Source organism: Chrysochloris asiatica, unplaced genomic scaffold (genome assembly GCF_000296735.1).
Source record: "Chrysochloris asiatica unplaced genomic scaffold, ChrAsi1.0 scaffold00121, whole genome shotgun sequence".
NCBI lineage: Eukaryota > Metazoa > Chordata > Mammalia > Afrosoricida > Chrysochloridae > Chrysochloris > Chrysochloris asiatica.
In genome coordinates this window covers 10,278,700-10,290,388 of record NW_006408639.1, presented here as the reverse complement: position 1 = coordinate 10,290,388, position 11,689 = coordinate 10,278,700, and the positions used below count along the sequence as shown (strand labels likewise).

Here is an 11,689-nt window from a genome sequence, read left to right as displayed (position 1 = left end):
TAGGGTTTCTGAGGAGCAGCTGACCTTGTAGTTCAAACATCTTTTCAGTCTGGTGTATTAACCCACAGCGCCACACCAGGAATCCAAATAAAAGCTTGTCTGTGGTTAAATGACAATGACCAGACCTTTAAAATTTTGACAGCAAGTGTTATCTCTAATTTTCCCTATGATACGATTAGACTTGAGGTTCTGTTGGATTGGTAATGCTCAGTTTTTCACAAAGATGGTGAATTCCATCTCATGACCTATGGGAGGCTGATTAAATACTGGAGAAATCTTCCCTGACTCATGAAACAAGTCTCGCCTGTTTCAATATGTACTCATCACCCTGGTCAAATGCAAGGGTGGGAGATAAGTTAGCAATGGCCACTTTATCTTTTTTGCTTTTAACTGTTAGTAACATCTTATTAAAATTCCCTGTATCTAAAATGTTGCCTTTTAATTAACAAAAAGCCTTTCAGTTTGGTTTGTGTATGGTATTAATAAAGAATTTTCACACTTCTTACATTAAAAAAAAAAAAAAGATGTATTGATAATCACTGGTGATTATAATGCCAAGATTGGAAACAAAGAGGATTAGTAGTTGGAAAATATAACTTTGCTGATAAGAAACAATGCTGGAGATTGTATGATAGAATTTTGCAAGTATTCATTGCAAGTACCTTTTTAAATGCTCTGAAAAGTCATGGACCTCACCAGATGGCATACACAGAAATCAGATAATGCACTGGACCACTAGGTCAGTTTGAGCCGCAAGGTCGGCAGTTCAAATCCACCAGCTGCTCCTCAGAAACCCTATACAGGGTCACTATGAGTCAGAATAGACTCGATGGCACTTAACGACATGGAAAGAGACAGTGGAAATGCCATATCATCAGTCAAAACAAGGCCAGAGTCAGATTGTGGAACAGACCATCAGTTGCTCACATTGCAAGTTCAGACTAAAACTGAAGAAAAAAATTTCTTAAGTCCATGTGAGCCAAAATTTGACCTTGGACATGTACCACCTGGGTTTAGAAATCATCTCAAGAACAGATTTGATTTATTAGATACTAATGACCGAAGAAACCAAAAAGCCGTTAAAAGAAGGGAAAGAAAAGACTGAATCTTTCTGGTGTAGAAATGCTAAAGCAAATGGAAGAAATGAGGAAATAAAAGAACTGAACAGAAAATTGCAAAGGGCAACTCACGAAGACAAAGTCAAGTGTTAAAAACAAAATACGCAAAGATCTGGAATTAGAAAACCAAAAGGAAAGAATACAGTCAGTACTTCTCAAGCTGAAAGCACTGAGTAAAAGATTCAAGCCTCAGCTTGAAATAATGAAGGATTCTCTGGACAAATTATTGAATAATACAGAAAGCATCAAAAGAAGATGGAAGGAATACACAGAGTTACTGTGCCAAAAGGAAATGGATAATGTTCAGCCGTTTCAAGAGATAGCACATGATCAAAAGCCAGTGATACTTAGGGAGGAAGTCCAAGGTGCATCATGACAAGCTGTGGACAACATTATGGAGAATAAATATTCCAGAACACTTAATTTTGCACATAAAGAACCTGTACATAGACCAAGAAGTAATCATTGGAACAGAACAAGGAGGTGCTGAATGATTTAAAATCAGGAAAGGCGAATGCCAAGGTTGTATTCAGTCTTCATGCTAAGCAAATATTCAGAGAAACTGATTATGTGAAGAGAAACATGGCATCAGGATTGGGGGAAGACTCATTAACTATATGATATGCAGATAATACAAACTTGTTTGCCAAAAGTGAAGAGGACTTAATAAAATACTGATGGATTACATCTCAATATAAAGAAAACAAAAATCCTCACCACTGGACCAGTAAATAACCATGATAAATGGAGAAAGGACTCCTGGTGTGATACTGTAGGATAAGCACTGGATGCAAGGCTGATTTGAACCACAAGGTGGAGGGTTCAAACCCACCAGCTGCTACTCAGGAACCCAGGATCAATATGAGTCAGAACCAACTGGATGACACTTAACAATAACAAAATGGAGAAAAGCTTGAAGTCGTCAAAAACTTCATTTTACTTGGATCTACTAGCAACACTCATGGAAGCAGCAGTCAAGAAATTAAATGACTTATTGCATTAGGCAAATATGCAGCACAAGACCTCTATAAAGTGTTCAAGAGCAAAGATGGCAGTTGGAGGACTAAGGTGCACCTGACCCAAGCCATTTCAGTGGTCTCATAAGCATGTGAAAATTGGACAGTGAATAAAGAAGACCGTAGGTGAACTGATGCATTTGAGTTATAGTGTATTAAAAATAACATGAACTGCTAAAAGAACAAACAAATCTGTGTTTGAAGAAGTATGGCCAGAATGCTCTTAGAAGCCAGGATGGCCAAGCTTCATCTCTCATACTTTGTACACATTATCAGGAGGAAACAGTCCCTAGAGAAGAACATCATGCTAGGTAAAGTGGATGGTAAGCAATAAAGAGGGTGACCCCCAGTGAGATGGATTGGCACAGTGGCTGTAGCAATGGGCTCAAGATGAACAATGATTGTGAGGTTAACACAAGACCAGGCAGTGTTTTGTTTTGTTGGGCATAAGGTCGATATGAATCGAAATAGACTCGACGGCACCTAATAACTGCAGCAACAGCTGTAGAGTCCCTTCCAACCCATGGAGATCCCATATGTGTCTGAGTAGAACAGTGCTCCAAATTGTTTTCAAGGCTGTGATCTTCCAGAAGTGGATTCCCAGGTCTTTCTTCCAAGACACCTCTGATAAGTTTGAAATGCCAGCACTTTACCATTTGTACTATATAAGGTCTCCCTCTTTATTCACTAATCAACTTCTATTTCATGACCAATTTTTTGTCATTTTCTTTGTGCAGCCTTTTTAAAATATAACATGTGTAAACACTCTGTGCTAGGCCTTTCACCTCAAGGTCAGTGCTTCTAACCCACAAGCCGCTCCTCAGAAACCCTATACAGGGTGGCTATGAGTCAGAAACTGGTTGCGCAAAACAGTAACAGCAGGTCTTTGCACACATCACTCTACTTCCTCAGCCTGGGAGGTGGGGATTAGTGTCTACAATTGGCCAATGGGAACATCACAGAGACTAAGGGACAGGCTAAGGTCACATAGCTTGAATACATGTTTGTATGGCCCTGAGCCTAATGACGCTTCTCTGGGTTTCCATTCTGCCTTGCAGAGACTTGTCATTGTCGCCTTGTGTGCTGTCTCCCCTCTCAAAGATGAGCTCCTTGAGGGCAGGACCTGAGTACCTCCCTGCCCCCAGGACCTAGCCAGGAACAGAGGAGATAGTCAACATGTTGTTAAATGAAGTGAACATCAGGTCTGTGGCCATCTTTTTTATATGCTATATCAATTTCCAATACAATAATTTATTTTTTTATTTCTTTGTGGGAATTGTTTCTGTAAATGTTGTTAATAACCGTCTTCTTGGGTCTCTTTGTTACAAGTGACTTCAACCCGCAGATAATTTTCAGTGTCTGGCATGTAGTAGGAATGAACTGGGCAATGTGGAGACTATAAAAAGGAGAGAAAACGCGGCTTCTGCCTTCCCACAGAGGTCTCCATTTGTAGAGAGGAGACTTACCACAGGTGCAGCAATTAGCAATTAAAGGCAATAGACTTGTGTGTTTGTATGAATATTTGGTTTTATTGTTGTTAGATACTGTCAAGTGGGCTTCAACTTATAGTGACCTTATGTATGACAGAAAGAAACATTGCCGGTCCTCTTTGTGTGTCATCCTCACAATTGTTGCTGTATTTCTTATTTGTGGGTCTATTGTTGCAACCACTATCCAATGGAGGGTCTCTGTTTTCACTGAACCCTCAACTTTGCCAAACATGTTGTCCTCCAGCAGTTGATTCCATAATAATGTAATTATTTGGCATGGTATACAAGGCCCTTGATCTGGTTCTAGACCATGTCTCCAGTTTCATCTGCTGTTCTACCCTCGCCACACTGAAGTGTTTGAGGTCTCTGAACCCATTGTGCTTTCAACGTGTCACTTCCTTGGTACATGTGTTCCTTTTGCCTGGAACGTCTTTCGCCCTCCAATCTGCTTGGCAAGCTAGCACTCTCCTTTTGGGACGTCCTTAGTATACCTCCCGGTAGCTCCATATCTTGAATTTCTGTGCCCTCTGTAAGTCTATGTTGTAAGTCTGTTGTGACTCTTTGAGTGTGAGCTACTCACAGGCAAAGTCCATGTCTAGTGGTGAGAAGATGAATGAGCAATAGCATAAAAACTGACCTAAGGGAAAAAAGATGTGATGAAGTTTCAGCATAGCGGTGTCAGTCCAGAATCCCATTGGATTGCAAGACTCAGATCTGAATAAAGTGGCTTGAAGTTAGCAAAGGACATTTAGAGGCAAGTGGTTAAAGATGTCATCAGAAACCCAGGCTCTGCTGTTTGCTTTGTCTCCTTCAATGCATGACTACTCTCCTCAAAGTCAGCTCATGATCAAGAAGACTTCTAGGGCAGTAGCCTTTACCCATAGTGCTGGCTGGCTGGACAGGGACAGTAGATAAAGAAAAAGCATACCTTCCTTGAAGCCAGTCTCCTTTCAAAAATTTCACCGAGTCCTACCCAGAAACATTTGCCTTCACCTCATGGGTCAGATGTAGTCACATGATGGCCTCTCTTTAAAGAGATGTAAGTATGAGGGTGAGTTGAAAAGTATTGCATAAAATCATGGTGGTTATGTGCTTTGAAGTCGGTTCTGACAGTGACCTGGTACAGGGTTTCTGAAGCTGTAAATCTTTATGGGAGCAGAAGGCCTCATCTTTCTCCCACGGAACAGCTAGTAGTTTCGAACTGCTGCCCTTGCTGTTCACAGCCCGATTCGTAACCACTATGCTGAAAAATCATAGAAACGTTTATTCAACAAAATCTGAAGATATGAAGCTTGTTTCTCGACATAGCCTCCATCTAGGTCTGTATACTTTTAAAGGTAGTGATTCCATCTCTCTAACATTTCCCCAAAGAATTCTGTGCTTTTTGTTTTACACCCCATCAAATGAGCAGTTTGGGGAAGGAAAATAAGTGTGAAGGGGCAAGATCAGGGCTGTAGTGTGGATGGAGTAGGTGTAACCAATGAAATTCTTACAGGACAATGCTTGCTGTCCTTCAAAGATTGAAATTGTTATGAAGGAAAACAAATTCCTTGGTACAAGTTTCCTGGCCTCTTGTTCTCCAATGCAATTTTCCGTTTTCTTAAAATTTCTTGATAATAAGCCCCCATGATCTTTCTGTGTCCTTTAAGAAGAGATATCAAGATGACCCCATTGGAATCCCAAAAAAGCATACACCATAATCTTCTAAGCTGACTTTCTGTCTTGAGTTTAACTGGCCCAACCGATCCCCTTGGAAGACACTGTTTTGATTGGACCTTTCTTTTGAAGGCCCCCTAGCAAGACTGCGACAAGTATATCACTGAGAGAACTTGTCTGCAGCCACCCACAGATCTCTGAGGCATCTTTAAAACACATTTTGTTTGGAATAAACACGTGCATGTATGAACTTGAAATCCTAATAGCAATATTTTTGACTTACCCCTCATAATAAATACAGGCAGATGATCCATGCATTTAATTTAAAATAATTTTTTTCAATTTTAAAAAGTTTGTTATATAAATTGAGTAATAGTTTACACGGGATAATAGTTTACATGGAAGAACATTGGTTTTACACTTACTGTTTCATTACAATGATTACAATCTCCTCCATGCATCATCATCATCCAACAGTATGTGCTTCTATTTCTTCTGGTTTTGTTTTGTTAAGGAAGTATAAACAAAAGCACTCAGGAATATATAATTATTTAAACAACCAAAGGGTATATTCTGCAAGCCTGCTTCCTGGCTGCCAGCACACAGCCTTTTTCTTTCCATGAGTCTAGTGTCCTTAACTGCTCTATCTCTCCATGCCATCATCTGCCTCCATCTCTAGCATCACTGCTTCTCTGGATAGGGTTTCACATTCTGCTTGTGCTCTTCTCCCTTGATGGTCCTAGGGTCCTCTGGTCCTGGACTGTAGGAAACTTCTAACTTTACAGTTGTGACAGTTACAATTAATCATAATAGCAGTGATTCACTATTGAATCATAAGAATCTTATCCCCATCTCCTTTCGCCAGACCCATCTAGACAAGATGAAAACTATTCAATGGGGCTCTACCTTCCCCTGCATGCCCTGAAACTTAACTCCCTCTTGAAAACTTGTAAGCCAGTCACTTTGTGCCTTTATTGCCCCCTCATTTTAGGTAGCCAATGTCTTAAGTTGCACGTCCCTGTCAACGCTATATACAGAAAGGATAGGATTGGTACTTGATGTGAAGACTCCTTCCCTCTCAGTTGGTATTTTGAGCTACTACATCCATAAGTATAGGTCAATTTCATGATATTGTGGCAATTTACACTTGTTTCCTTTATCAAAAATTGTTTTTTTTTATCTTTCTCTAATCAAGTTCTAATCATCAAACCATTGAGGTTAGGTCAAATGGGTACTATCTGCAAGTTTGGGTGTTCTCATGCATCTCCCCTCACTTCATATTAGCTGGGCACTTTGCTCTCAGCTCTAGCCCTCTTTGGCTATGTCCTTGTCCGTGAGCTCAGATGTCACCAGATCTCACCGCACTCAGACCAACCAGCCCTTCCTTTTGTCTCTCTCATCTCCAGGTCGACAGGAATCTATGGAATATGGTTGAACTCAGCCCATGTTTTCATTGCTGCCTTTTCCTCTCTTCCACTCACCAGTATACCAACGTGGTCACCAGCAAGCTTACATGCCTGCTTGTGTGTTCCCTTTGAGTTTCAATCTTAGAGGGGGGTTTGTCCTGAAGGGATTTGATTTCTCGCTTTGATGGCTTCCCAGCAAACAAGTTGCTTATTCTTGTAATAGTCAATCAGATGACAATTAAAAATAATATGTTTTTTAAAAAGAAATATCTTTTAGATTTGAATAGACATTTTACCGAGGAAGATAAACATATGGTCAGTAGTACAGAAAAAGATACATGACTTCGTTGTTGATGTTAAGTGCTATCGAGTCAGTTCTGATTCACAGCAACTCTGTATAGGACTTCTGAGGAGCAACTGGTGGCTTTGAACGTTTCAGTTAGCAGTCTAGTGCTTATCCTACTGTGTCACAACAGGACTCTCGGACATCGTTAGTTATTCCAGAAAACAAAGTAAACCTGTTGCCATTGAGTGGACCAGACTCATGATGACCCTATATGTTACAGAGTAGAACTACTTCTTAGGGTTTTCTTGACTGTAATCTTCCCCCACCCCCCAAGGTGGATTATTTATATAAAGCTAACAATTTCAAAAAATTTCCTAGATGCCCACACCTCCTTCCACATATATATAGTGTATTTATAGTATTCACTGCCCAAATTTTAACACTGTATTTTCTCCTTATGCTTTAAAGCAAGTAAAATCTGTGATGTAATATCAAGTGTATTGACCCTTCTGTAGCTCTTCAATGAGAGAGAGCCCCATCTGTGAGATGTTTATGTTTGTCTAGTTCATCTTGTACTGAGTCTGAATGGAACCGAGCTCGGTCAAATCAAGAGTAAAGATGACCCTCCAGACACATTCGGTTCATGTGACATTGTCTGGGGAGCCGTGATTCTGTCCAAAGCAGAGATGACTCAGGAGCCTTCAGGTCGCTGGTACTCCCAGAAAGCTACCTCCCATCATCACGGCTGGAGGCCAGAACACTCAGCGCCTTAGGGTTCCAGGTCAATCACTTGACATCCTGGGAATGGACCTGAGGCAAATGGGCAGTCAGAGGAAAAGTGAGCTACTACAGGTGGGAGCCAAAGTCCTCCTCAAATACTTGACACCAAGCAACATCATAAATAGTCCTGGAGTGGAACCCCAACAAAGTGCAGATTAATTTCCAGCCGGGCCACAGCCGCTACATGCCATCACTTGTTCGTCACCTGGTGGATACTGACGCCAGATGTGCACAGTACGGTCATCACTACAAGACTCCAGGTGCTGACCACTGGGGTCAAAGGTCAAGCTCCACATGGTTGACTCATGGCCCTCAAATGTGTCACAGCAAACCCAGTCATCCTCCTCCTCCCAGTAGAGCTTCACTGTGTCATTGTAGCTAGTCAATAGCAAAAGCTCCTGGTGTGGGTGCCAAACCACATGCTTGATATCTTGTGTATCAACCACATGTATCATATCTTGCCGAGAACACTGACACATTCGTACTAATCCTCTTCATCAACTTCCCAGACCTATACACTTTTATCTCGGATGCAGGTGGCCAGAAGGTTGCCAGATGGGGCCCAGGTCAATGACTTGACTTCGTTTTCATGGCTCTCAAGGGTAGTTACTCAAAATCATCCTGGTTCTTTTTCCAAATGCAAGTAGTAGCACCAAAGCTGGCAGAGGCTAGGTAATCCCCACAAAGAGGCCAAGCAAAGTAGGCTGGTGGCCATCAGAAAGGATGGATTTGAAGATCCAGCTGTCACTCTCTGTGTCCCAAATGCACCTCACACAAGGCCGGCAGGATCCCTGCTGCATTCCAGGCCAGGTATCAGCAGCAAGAGTCCAGGCGTGCAGGGACACAGCCTTGCAGCACCAGCGAATCTTTCATGGGATGCTGGCACAGGATGAAGAGGAAGTGGGTAGAAGTGGGCAAAGTCTTGACTGTAATCTTAATGGGAGCACATCAGCAAGCCATCCGCCCACGATATCCCTTGTTGTTGTTGTTGTTGTTGTTAGGTGCCATCAAGTTGTTACCAACTCACAGCGACCTTATGCACAGGAGAATGAAACATTGTCTGATCCCGGGTCAACCTCGGCCATGTTTGAGTCCATTGATGCTGCCACTTGGCCAATCCATCTCACTGGGGGTCTTCCTCTTTTTCTCTGACCCTCCACCTTACCAAACATGATATTGTTCTCCAGAGACTTGACAATATGTCTGAAGTATGAGAGATGAAGTTTAGCCATCTTGGCCTCCAAGGAGCGCTCTGGCTGCACTTCTTCTGAAATGGATGATATCCCTGGGTACGTTCAAACTGCCAGGCTTTAGGTTAGCAGTTGTGATAGCAAACCATTCTGTCATATACATGCAATCAAGATGTATTGGGATGCAAAGATTGGAAACAAAAAGGAAGAATCAGTAGTTGGAAAATATGGCCTGGGTGATAGATGCAATGCTGGAGATCACATGATAGAATTTTGGAAGACCAATTACTTCTTCATTGTAAATAACTTTTAAAAACAACATAAAGTTGTGTTTGTGGGGCACAACTTAAAAGGAAGAGAAACAGTTGTAAACGTCCATTAATGTATGAAGTATGAATCTAGGAAAATTGGAACTTGTCAAAAATGAAACGAAACACATAAACATCGATATCCTAGGCATTAGTGAACTGAAATGGATTGGTATTGGCCATATGAATCTGACAATCACACTGTTTACTATAATGGGAATGGCAAAATTAAAGAGGAATGCCATCATACTCATCATCAAAAACAACATATCAAGATCTGTCTTGAAGTACAACACTGTCTATGGTAGGATAATATTCATATGCCAACAAGGAGTTCTGGTGTGGTACTATGGGTTAATGTGCTGGACTGCAAAGTCAGTTTGAACTAAAAAGTTGGCAGTTCAAGCTCACCAGCCACTCCTTGGAGACCCTATACAGGGTCACTATGGGTTGGAAACAACTCGACAAAGAAGGCCAGTTAATACCACTATTATTCAGATGTACTCACCAACTGCTAAAGCCAGTGATGATGAAATTGAAGAATTCTGGCAACTTTTTCAGTTTGAAATTGATCAAACATGTAATCCAGATGTGTTGATAATTACTGATGATTGGAATACCTTTTTTAAATAACATAAAAGACAACTATACACATGGACCTCATCAGATGTAATATACAGAAATCAAATTGACTGCATCTGTGGGGAGAGATAGTGGGAAAGTTTCATAGCATAAGACAGGCCAGGGCAGACTGTGGAACAGACCATCAATTACTCATATGCAAGTTCAGTCTGAAGCTGAAGAAAATTAAAACAAGTCTGCAAGAGCCAAAATGTGACCTTGAACATATCCCACTTAAATTCAGAAATCATCTGAAGAACAGATAAATAATGCATTAGACTCTAAAGACTGAAGACCAGAGAGTTCTGAGATGACATCAAGAACATCAATAGGAAGAAAGCAAAAGGTCCTTAAGAAGACAAGAAAGAAGAAAAAGAGCAAAATGGATGTCAGAAGAGACTCTGAAAATCGCTCTCCAATGTAGAGATACTAAAGCAAGTGGAAGAAATGACAAAGTAAAAGAGCTGAACAGTAGATTTCAAAGGGCAGCTTGAGAACCCAAGTCATATTATAATGAAATGTGCAAAGGTGTGGAGTTAGAAAACTAAAAGGGAATAACATGTTTGGCATTTCTCAAGTTGAAAAAACTGAAGAAAAAATTCAAGCCTCAACTTGAATTACTGAAGAATTCTATGGGCAAAATATTGAATGATACAGAAAGCATCAAAAGAAGATTGAAGGAATACACAGAATCATGGTACCAAAAAGTAACGGTCAATGTTCAACCATTTCGATTGGTATCATATGATCAAGAGCCAATGGTACTGAAGGAAGAACTCCAAGGTGCACCGAAGGCACTGGCAAAGAGCAAACTATGAGAATTGATAGAATACAAATTTAAATCATTCAACAAACTGATATGGCACTGGAAGACACTCATCTATGCCAAGAAATTTGGAAGACAGCTACCTGCTCAACTGATTGGAAAAGATCCATAATTGTGCCCATTCCAAAAAGAATGTGGGAATCATTAGACAATATCATTAATATCACATACAACAAAATTTTGCTAAAGATAATCCAAAAATGGCTGCAACAATATATCGATAGGAAACTGCCAAAAGTTCATGCTGGATTCAGACAAGGATATAGAATAAGGGATATCATTGTTGGCATCAGATGGATTTTGGCTGAAAGCAAGATACAGAAAGATGTTTGTTGTTGTTTAGTGCCATTGAGTCAGTTCCAACTCATAGTGACCTTGTATAGGGTTTCCAAGGAGGCTGGTGGACTTGAACCACTGACCTTGCATTTCAAATCAACCTTGTGGTCAAGTGATTATCCTACAGTGCTATACTAGGACCCTTGGCTGAAAGCAGAGCATACCAGAAAGATGTTTACCTGTGCTTCATTGACTATGCAAAGACTTTCAACTGTGTAGATCATGACAAGGTATGGATAACATTGCAAAGAATGGGTATTCCAGAACGCTTAATTTTGCTCATGAGGATCCTGTACCTAGACCAAGAAGCAGTTGTTCAAATAGAACAAGGGGACACTGAATAGTTTGAAATCAGGAAAAGTGTGCACCAGGGTTGTATTCCATCACCATACTTATTCAATCTGTATGCTGAGCAAATAATCTAAGAAGGTGGATTGTATGAAGAAGAACGTGGCATCAGAATTGGAGGAAGACTCATTAACAATCTGTGATATGCAGCTGAAACAACCTTGTTTGCTGAAAGGAAGGAGGACCTAAAATAGTTACTGATAAAAAAAATAAAAAACCACAGTTTCAGTATGGGTTGCACCTCAATATTAAAGAAAACAAAAATCCTCACCACTCGACCAAGAAATAACATGATAAATGGAGAAAAG

At 40.7% G+C, this 11,689-nt stretch overlaps 1 pseudogene; it reads right to left on the bottom strand.

The window, feature by feature from the left end:
* Positions 1–7,818: 7,818 nt before the first annotated feature.
* On the bottom strand, positions 7,819–8,625 carry LOC102813453 (annotated as a pseudogene).
* Positions 8,626–11,689: the final 3,064 nt, after the last annotated feature.